At 35.9% G+C, this 11276-nt stretch overlaps 1 long non-coding RNA gene across 1 annotated transcript; it reads left to right on the top strand.

Moving 5' to 3' along the window:
* The first annotated feature begins 1657 nt into the window (after nt 1-1657).
* LOC131997368 (uncharacterized) lies at nt 1658-2217 on the top strand. Its single transcript, XR_009398224.1, has 2 exons — nt 1658-1836; nt 1904-2217. It is a non-coding gene; the product is annotated as an uncharacterized LOC131997368 (long non-coding RNA).
* Nucleotides 2218-11276: the final 9059 nt, after the last annotated feature.

The following is an 11276-nucleotide window of genomic DNA, read 5'->3' as shown; positions in this document are numbered from 1 at the left end:
ATTAAATGGATATGTGAAGATCTGCATCTATCTTCAAATCTTTGTGAAATTTCATTAAATATTTCAGATAACAACTTAAAATTAAATCTTGAATGTAATGTATTCGTTGGAAATCTTCTTGGTAGATTTAAGATACATTTTAGGTTTTTGTTTTGAATGACTTGAAGTTTTTTGAGATTCGTTTGTGTCATCTGTGTTGACCAAATTGGGCAACCGTAAGTAATGATCGGCCGGATACACATTTTATAAATTAGTGTTTTATTTTTGACATTTAGTTTTGATTTTCTGTTTAACAGCGGAAACAATGCTCGTCCGCATTTTATAGCTTTCCCAGAAATATAAGATATGTGGGCATTAAAGTTGAGTTTTTTGTCGAATAACACGCCTAAATATTTCACCGAATCCTCCAGGGGAATGATCTCATTATTCACCGACAACTGAATACTAGGAATTCTTTTTGGCGATTTGTTATAAGGAAAAATTATTGCTTTTGTTTTGGCGGAGTTGATCTTGATTTTCCATCTGTCAAAATATTTTTGAGAAACAGTTATCGCCTTTTTCATGTTCTTGACTAAAGCATTCGAAACTTTTCCTGAAGTGATTAGGGCAGAGTCATCCGCATAAAACGCTGCCTTTTGATTTCTTGGGATACTAAAGTCCGCAGTAAAGATGGAGTATAAGTGGGGCGAGAGAATTGAGCCCTGGGGGACACCTGCTGGAATTGAACGTTCTGTGGATATTCCTTCACCTACTGTTACAATAAATGATCTTCCCAATAGAAAACTTTGTATCATTTTTTGCAAATAAATAGGATATCCAAACTGGTTCATCTTAAAAATAAGTCCATTATGCCAAATAGAATCAAATGCCTTTTCTATATCAAGAAAAACAACACCCGTTGATTTCCGATTTTCCTTGTTAGTTTTAATATAATTTAAAACTCGTTTAAGTTGGTGAATAGTAGAATGATCTCTTCTAAATCCGAATTGCTCCTTATTAATAATACGATTGTTCTCCGAATACTCTACAATTCTGGAGTGTATAACATTCTCAAATACTTTATCTAGAACACATAAAATGCTGATTGGTCTGTAGCTAGCTGCTTGCTTTGCGTCTTTGCCAGCCTTTAAGACTGGAACAATTTTCGCCTTTTTAAATTGCATTGGGAAATAACCGTTTAAAATACACCAGTTGAAAATGATGGCCAGTTTATGAAAAAATATTTCAGGCATTTTTTTCAAAAATATTGCTTTTATGCCATCGACTCCAGCGGCTTTGTTATTTTTTAATTGGCTAACTATTAATTTGATTTCATTACTAGTCGTAAGTGCTTCATTTGCAGTGTTTGGAATTCGTTGTGAATTTAACCATTGAATATGTTTTTCAACCTTACCTTCAACAGAGGAATGTGAACTCAAAGTGGTTTTATGTGCATTTTCAAACGAGTCAGCTATAAGGTTTGCTTTATCTGTGTTGCATAAGACATCAGTTCCGTTTGATTTTAAATTTCCAACTGAGCATTTTTTCCCTTTTATGGCCTTCGTTATTGCCCAAAACTTTTTCCTACCAGGTGGCAACCCTTGTAGAAAATTATTCCAGCTGTTATTTCTGTCTTGACAAGTGTGCCAGCTGATCAGTTTCGACAGCTTTTTCAAGACACATGTAAGGTAGATTCTTTCTTGAACATTATTGGATCTTTGTAACTTTCTGGTATATCTTCGTCTTTGCCCGATTAAATATATAGTTAATCGAGACAATCGTTGCTGCCAAGCTTGTTTTTCGACTTTTGGAACCTTTTCTGCGGCGCCTTGGATAATTTTCGTTATTCGGGATAAGGTAATTTCAATATTTGTTAATGAGATATTTAAAGGCTCTATGCTAAGGCTTTGTATTTTATTTTCAGCCCAGTTTTGTATGGCATTCCAGTCAGCAAGTTTTAGTTGTGGTACTAAAATTCGTCTTTCAGAAACTTGGCCGTATATTTGGCATGTGATGGGAACATGATCCGATTGGAGCTCACCTGGATGTGTCTCAAGCGGTGAAATATTAATGCTGGAATTTGTTAATAAAATGTCAACAACTGAAGGGCGCTTCGCCAATGTTCCCTGTGGATATCTGGTGAATTCTGTAGGCGCATAGATGTAAAAATTCGATTGAAGTTGATTATTGAATAAACAGTTTCCGGCAGAATTGTTGTGGAAACAATTCCAGCTTTTATGATGCGCGTTTAAATCTCCAAAAATTAAATAATCTTCTGATATAGATGTCATTTTATCTATGTCATGAGCAAAATTGGCTGTATATTTCGGGCTATAGGCTGCAATTAATCTTATTGGTCTATGGTCAATGTTAATTAGTATCGAAATGTTTTCCAATTCGTATGTTGGGATATGAGGCAATATTTGATGTGGTATTTTGTTTTTAATTGCAATTAGTACGCCTCCACCGTGCGTTGGTCTGTCGGCTCTGTATATTTTATAGTTGGTTATTTTGAATTTATGATGCTCTTTTAAAAAAGTCTCATTAATTAAGGCTATGTGGATTTGCTTTTGGTGCAAAAAATGTTCCAATTCAATAACAGAATTTCTATTCGATATGCCTTGTGAGTTCCAGTGCATAACATTTAATCGATTTATTATATTAGGATTATATGACATGACGAAGCATATTTCCTAGTACTCTCATTTTATCAAATTTATTTGTGCATTTTTCCAATGCATCTATTGCTTCGAAAAATATTTCCATAATTTTATCGTTTGACAAATCGTCATTAGTTCTATTGTTCGAGTTCGATAATGGAACATTTTTACTGTTGTGGTCATTCTTGGGCCAGGAAGGCACTTGAAATTGCGCAGCTTGACGACTTGTAGATGGAAAGTCGTCATTTGACATGCTAAAGTCTTGAGACGGAATAAATTTGTTATATTTTCGGTTTGCAGTTACCTTTTGTCGAATTTCCATATACTCCTTTCGAGAAGGGCAACGTGGGTCATCCGCACGATGGTTTACATGTTTTAAATTCCTCTTAGCACAATTAAAACATTTGTACACAACAGCATCATCCTTGGGGGCTTTTTGTAATTGACATACTGAATAGTCGTGGGGCCCACCACAACCCAAGCACGCATTATCTCTAAAACAGTTTGAGGAACCATGGCCAAACATGGCACATTTGGAGCATTGTGTGGGGCCCCTGGATCTTTTTTGTGGGTTTCGCCAGTAAACGACGATTCCACAAACGTAGCGTATTTTACGAACTTCTCTCTTCGAAATTTTAGTGCGATCAAACTCAAGCATGTATAATGCGTCGTCGACGTTGGAACGAGCGGTTTTAACCTCTGTAACCTTCGTTGGTTGAATGTTGTACTTCGTGTTGAACTCTTCAATTATGAAAGCAGTCTCCAGCTGTGGAAGCCCAAATAAGGCCAGTTTAAAAGCTTTTCTATCCAATACTGGATGAGTATAAAATTTCATTTTCATTTCTTTCAGATATTTTATGATTTCATCATAATATGCTAGGGTACTCGGCACAAGTTTTGTTCCAATTGACATCCTCTTATAATTGCATTTGGTACCAAAAAGTTTGATAACTGAACTGAAGCTATGGCAATTATCTACAATAATTGGTGGAATCTTATCTTCAATAGAAATGTTTTGGTTTGCATCCATTATGGAACTGTCGTCGTCACTTTCGTCGAGATCAGATAAACAACTGAAACGATTAGAGTTTCTATCCATAGTCTTAGGAACTTTGAATCGTGGGTTGTTTCCCCAATATTGTTTACGTTTATTGTTCATTTTAATGGAAATAAATTCCAACAAATTGGTTTGTTTTATTTATTTTCCTTTTTGTATCAGCTGTTTAATTAACTACCGCACACGTTGATAGTCAATAGTAAACTGAGCTTATAGATCTTGCCCTCTGCATGTATTTGCCAAATTTTAATTGGAAAATGATTACAAAAGGATAATTTCTCGTTAGGGAACTCCAATTTCATGTTTCAAATCTAAAACCATTCGAAGTGCTTTAAATTCGTTCGGAACGTATTTTATATACCCTCCCCCAAATGGATCGCATTAAGTTCTTTGAATATTTAAATACCAAACCGATACATTCTAATTACTTTATTAAAATCTAGTACAGCATACCCTAATTGATTTTTAATGACAAAATTACTTCATTAACAGTGTCCTAATTTAGTTTATTTTTTACAAAACCCATTCAATCCTTCCTATATTTTGGATGTTCTTTTCAGAGGTTTTCGTTTTTCTTCAAACCAATTCAAATTCATTACAAATTTATAGAAAAAACAACCACTTTGAAGACCCTCATTAGAATTATCTGTAACAGAAAACGATAAAGTTCAATAAAAAAGCATTTGAGATAAAATCGTTGCCGTTCTTGAAAACATCAACCATATGGCGTTTGGTTTTGAAGCATAGCAACCACCCTCTCTGAGCTGAAAGAAGGGCAATGTTTAATGAAAGGTAGGACAATATTTAAGCCCAGTTACAATTCATTGCAATTAGTTGCAGCATAGTTTACAAAAATTATAATAACAGTATTTGTGAAGGACATTCACTAGACACAAATAACTATGCACTAGTGTTTAATTGAGGGTGTAGTGCACATAAAGGATAACAGGCCAAAAGGCTCATTCAAATATGTTATCACACGCTCATCCCATGATCGACACAAGGCTCGTGTTGTCCTTCGCCCCCATACTACATTACAACCGGTAAATTGACGTGTAAACATATGACACATTTCACAATCGTGTCTTGTTTTTTTTTTTGTAACCTTATGAATTCAAATTCCTTTAGTTAAACAAACATTGAGTGAAGGAAAAAAGAACAACCCCAGAGGGTGGAGTAGGAGTAAGCCATAAAACCATACATAGAAACCATTTCAAAAACATTCAATTGTATGGGTACTTGTTTGTTTGCTCTTGAATAACTTCTGTTTTTGTAATTGATCCTTTTTTCCCTTAAAATAAAAAAAGAAAATGATGTTCATGTTTTGAGTGGATGTCCTTTTTTTCCAAATGACATGTTTTCTTTTAATCGCACAATTACAAAATGTTCAATTATGATTGTAATTATATGCGCCTCTTTCTAAAATTGGTTTTACAGGGTTTTTATTAGAAAAGTTTGTCCTTTTTTATGCAGCGTTACAATTTTGAAATTTTTGTCGTGTGCCACGTAGCCTTCTTCAGCCTTGGTTAATTAGGATAATTAAGCCCATATGAAATAAAACAAGTAAAAAGGCGTTAAGTTCGGCCGGGCCGAACTTTGGATACCCACCACCTCGGGTATATATGTAAACCACCTTTCACCAAAATTCAGTGAAAATTTCATACCCTATACTTATATACCTCATACCGATCTGAACTATATACGACACGGATGTCGAAAAGCCGAACATAAGTCACTGTGTCAAATTTCAGTGAAATCGGATTATAAATGCCCCTTTTATGTGGCCAAGACTTTAAATCGAGATATCGGTCTACATGGCAGCTATATCCAAATCTGGACCGATTTGGGCCAAGTTGACTAAACATGTCGAAGAGCCTAACACTAAGCACTGTCCCAAATTTCGGCGAAATCGGACAATAAATGCCTCTTTTATGGACCCTAAACCTTAAATCCAGAGATCGGTCTATATGGCAACTATATTCCAATCTAGACCGATCTGGGCAAAATTGAAGAAGGACGTCGAAGAGCCTAACCAAACTCACTGTCTCAAATTTCAGCGACATCGGACAATAAATGCGTCTTTTATGGCCCCAAAACCTAAAACCTAGATTTGAACCGGTCTATATGGCAGCTATATCCAAATCTGGACCGATCTGTGCGATATTGCAGAAGTATGTCAAGGGGCTTAACTTAACTCACTGTTCCAAATTTCGGGGACATCGGGCAATAAATGATCATTTTATGGGCCCAAAACCATAAATCAAGAAATCGGTCTATATGGCAGCTATATCCAAATTTGAACCGATCTGGACCAAATTGAAGAAATATGTCAAATGGCCTAAGACAACTCACTGTCCCAAATTTCAGCAAAATCGGATAATGAATGTGGCTATTATGGGCCTTACACCATAAATCGGAGGATCGATCTATATGGCAGCTATATCCAAATCTGAACCGATCTGAGCCAAATTAACGAAGGATGTCGATGGGCCTTACACAATTCACTGTCTCAAATTTCAGCAAAACCGGATAATGAATGTGGCTATTATGGGCCTTACACCATAAATCGGAGGATCGGTCTATATGGCAGCTATATCCAAATCTGAACCGATCTGGACCAAATTAAAGAAACATGTCAAAGGGCCTAAGACAACTCACTGTCCCAAATTTCAGCGAAATCGGACCATAAATTTGGTTTTTATGGGCCTTAGACCCTAAATCGGAGGATCGGTCTATATGGCAGCTATATCCAAATCTGGACCGATCTGAGCCAAATTGACGAAGGATGTCGAAGGGCCTAACACAACTCACTGTCCGAAATTTCAACAAAATCGGATAATAAATGTGGCTTTTATGGGCCTAAGACCCTAAATCGGCGGATCGGTCTATATGGGGGCTATATCAAGATATAGTCCGATATAGCCCATCTTCGAACTTAACCTGCTTATGGACAAAAAAAGAATCTGTGCAAAATTTCAGCTCAATATCTCTATTTTTAAAGACTGTAGCGTGATTTCAACAGACAGACGGACAGACGGACGGACATGGCTAGATCGTCTTAGATTTTTACGCTGATCAAGAATATATATACTTTATAGGGTCGGAAATGGATATTTCGATGTGTTGCAAACGGAATGACAAAATGAATATACCCCCATCCTTCGGTGGTGGGTATAATAAAATAAATAAAAGGAAATTAAATAAATTTAAATAAAATAAAAAAAAAATAATATAAAATAAAATAAAACCAGCAAGGTAAGACAAAAGTCGGGCGGAGCCGACTATATAACACCTACCCTACAATTATAAATTTTGGCAATATATAAATATGAGAGCTTTATCTAAAGCTGAAAAATTGGTCACCAAACCGGGGGGTGGCACCAAAATGATTTTGACTATAGAAAAAATATAAATTGTGTTTCGAATAATTCTAAACACAAAATTTTACTAAAACCTTTTTAAAATTTTATAATATTTTACAGAGAAAAAATTTTGATCAGACCAGGACCACCTCAAAATTTTTCTTAAATACTAAATTTTAATGAAATTTTTTCCGCCTGCTCAATGCATTTTGCGACACATTTGAAATTTTTTTTTATTATGCTTTTGTTGGATATTTTTGAATGTAAAAAATTGCCGAATTTCGACAAGCAAATTTTTCCCAAAAGCATTTGTAAAGTTCTTTCTCCGGTATCTCTTTATAGGTAAAGGAAGGATAATGGATAAGAATCGCTATACTATTGAAGCTATATTCTGTTATGGACCGATTCAAACCATAATAGGTTAGGATGTTGGAGACCATAGTAGAAGTCATGGTATAAAATCAGCCAGATCTGTCAAGAACTGCGCCTCGGTTTTTATGGGAGCTATATCAGGTTATGGAGCGGTTCAGACCATATTTGTCAAGTATCATAGGAAAAGTCGTTGTGCAAAATTTCATCCAAATCATACAAGAATTTCGCCGTCTAGGGGCTCAAGAAGTTCATTCGGGAAATCGGTTTATATGGGAGCAATATCAAGTTTTAAACCGATTTAAGCCATACTTCACACGCATGTTATAGAAAAAGTCACAATACAAAATTCAGCCAAATCAGATAAGAATTACGCCCTTAAGAGGCTTGAGAAGTACAATCGGGAGATCGGTTTATATGGGAGTTATATCAGGTTTTTTGGCCGACTCCAGTCATACTAAGCACGTATGTGGAAGAAGTCACCGTATAATCGGGAGATTGTGGTCTTTATCAGGTTTTGAAGCGATTCAGGCCATATTTGCAACATTTCAGCCAAATCGGATAGGATTTGCGCCCTCCAGACACTCAAGAAGTATAGTCGGAAGATCGGTTTATACGGAAGCTATATGAGGTTATGGACCCATCGAAACCATATTTGGAACATCTGTTGAATTTCACAGAAAAAGTCATAGTGCTAAATTTCAACCAAATCGGATACGAATTGCGCTCTCTAGAGGCTCAAGAAGTATAATCCGGAGATCGGTTTATATGGAAACTATATCTAAACATAGGCCGATTTGGCCCAATTACAATCCCAACCGACCTACATAAATAAGAAGTTTTAACGCAGATTTCAAGCGGCTAGCTTAACTCCTTTGAAAGTTATCTTACTTTCGACAGACGGGCGGCAAGATCGACTCAAAATGTCAATCAAGAATATATATTAGACCGTCCCATGCTATAAGGGAGAACATTTTTTGTGCAAATAACGAAACTTTTATGTCGTTTTTATACCCACCACGATAGGATGGGAGCATACTAATCTAGCCATTCCGTTTGTAACACCTCGAAATATTGATCTAGGACCCCATGAAGTATATATAGTCTTGATGTCTTGACATTCTGAGTCGAACTAGCCATGTCCGTCCATCTGTCGAAATCACGATAGCGAACACGTAAAGCTAGCCGCTTGAAATTTTTGCACATATACATAGTATTGATGTAGGTCAATGGGGATAGCAAATGGGCCATATAGGTTCAGATTTGGATATAGCTCCCATATAAACCGATTCCCCGATTTGACTTCTTAAGCCCCTGGAAGCCTACATTTTGGCTGAAAATTTTCACATATTGTTTTGCTATAATTTTCAACAACTGAGCAAAGTGTGGTTCGAATCGGTCTATAATCTGATATACCTCCCATATAAACCGATCCCCCGATTTGACTTCTTAAGCCCCTGACTTTTTCATCCGATTTGGCTGAAATTTTGCACATAGTGTTTTGTTATGACTTTCAACAACTGTGATAAGTATGGTCCATATCGGTCTATAACCTGATATAGCTCCCGTTAAAAACGATCTCCCAAATTGACTTCTTGAGCCCCTGAAAGCTTCAATTTGCAACCGATTTGGCCGAAATTTCGCACATAGTGTTCTGTTATGACTTCCAATAACTGATCCAAGTACGGTCCAAATCGCTCTATAACCTGATATAGCTCCCATATAAACCGATGTCCTGATTTGACTTCTGGAGCCCCTGGAAGCCGCGATTTTTATCCGATTTGGCTGAAATTTTGTGTTATGACTCTCAATAACTGTGCCTAGTACGGTCCAAATCGGTCTATAAGCAGACATAGCTCTTAAATTTTAGCAGAATCCAAGGTGGTGGGTTCCCAAGATTCGGCACGGCCGAACTAAGCACGTTTTTACTTGTTGTAATTAAAATGAAGATTGCATTTGTTAACCAATCATCTCGAAAAATTGCATGTATATCTTTTTTAGCCCAAAGACAAGCGATATTAATTTTGGTAATAATCGGTTCAGATTTAGATACAGCTCCCATATATATGATCGCCCGATTTACACTAAGGCGTTATTACTAAAACTGTCAACCGATTTGCATGAAATTCGGTATAAAGTGTTTTATTACTCAACTGGAAACCTCTGCTAAATTTAATCAAAATTGGTGCTGATTTAAATATATATATTTTTTCATTGTGTTAGTATTCCTCACCATCCTATGGTGGTGGTAACATTTTCCTTGTAAATTAGCAAATACTGAAATATTTCCCATAATCTAAAATAATATTGCACTGACCTTTTATAATTAGATTAAAATGAAGTCATTGAAGCATGGCATAAACCGCCAACTATCAAAGAGAAATTTTCGCCAAAAAGACCACTAGTACGCGAAGCTAATCCTCAGGGAATATATTTTGCAATAACAACATAAAACATTGAAAGCGGATTTAATCCTATAATAACACTAATAGATTAACACATTTGGCTAGCTTGGAAATGAGATATTGCCATTGGGTGAATATCGAAAACATTTTCCTTCAAAAGCATGTAGAACTGTGAATAGTTGTACAGCCATCAAGAATCCCATAAACCTCCAAAATCCCTTACATCAACAATAACATGAGAAAAACTTTTGTAAGGCAGCCACACATGCATGTCCTGGCAAAAGATTAGCACCCCACAACTTTTTTTTTTTTGGGTAACTCATCTCTCAGAGCAGGCGAATGTAATTTTGGCTAGAGTAACATTTGTAAGAGCACCCAATATCCTGTCATGCATCCATCAATTTCCATGTGCACTACTCATGTTGTATCTTCTTTTTAACATACAGAAGGACATCATGTTTTGAGGAGTTTTTTTTTGGTTACATAGTTTTTGGGAAAAAATGTCTAAATAAAATAGAGATTTTCTTGCTTATGTCAGTGTGGGTTTTTTTCTGTTGTGTTCATCAAAAACCCATTGATGCATAAAATGAAGAAAATTCCCATAGTGCGTGGATTGTATTCGATTTTAATAAAAACATCAGGCTTTTAAGATCAATGAGGGGGAATGGAAACAAGATTTTAATTTAAAAGTATGCCAACAAATTTTTAGAAATTTTTTTTTTTAAAAATGAAGACATTATTTTGTCTCCATATCTCACTTTTATTATACTTCGTACCTTTAATAAAATCTTAAGACTTGTACACTTTTTTTACAACTTCCACCATAGGATTTAGGATCTATGAGAGTATACTAAATTCGTCATACCGTTGGCAACTCATCAAAATATTGATATGAGACCCTACAAAGCATATTTGTGTCGATTTAGCCATGTCCAAGAAGCAAAATCGGGAGATCGGTTTATATGGGAGTTGTAGCAAGCTATTTATCGATTCAGACCATATTGGACACGTATTGGGTTGCCTAAAAAGTAAATGCGGATTTTTTTAAAAGAAAGTAAGTGCATTTTTAATAAAACTTTAATCAAATATATAATTGAAGGTCATGGGAGAAACCGTTGTACAAAATTTCTGCCAAATCAGATGAGAATTGCGCCCTCTAGAGGCTCAAGAAATCAAGATCTCATATCGGTTTATATGGCAGCTATATCAGGTTATGTACCGATTTTCGTCATACTTAGCAGAGTTATTGGAAGTCATAACAAAACACCTCATGCAAAATTTCAGCCAAATCGGATGAGAATTGCGCGCTCTATTGGCTCAAGAAGTCAAGATCCAAGACCGGTTTATAAGACAGCTATTCCAGGTTATGAACCGATTTGAATCATACTTAACACAGTTATTGGAAAAGATACCAAACCACCACGTGCAAAATTTCAGTCAAATC

Source organism: Stomoxys calcitrans, chromosome 4 (genome assembly GCF_963082655.1).
Source record: "Stomoxys calcitrans chromosome 4, idStoCalc2.1, whole genome shotgun sequence".
Classification (NCBI taxonomy): Eukaryota; Metazoa; Arthropoda; class Insecta; order Diptera; family Muscidae; genus Stomoxys; species Stomoxys calcitrans.
The sequence above is the reverse complement of the archived record's forward strand: the minus strand, read 5'-3'. Positions and strand labels throughout refer to the sequence as shown.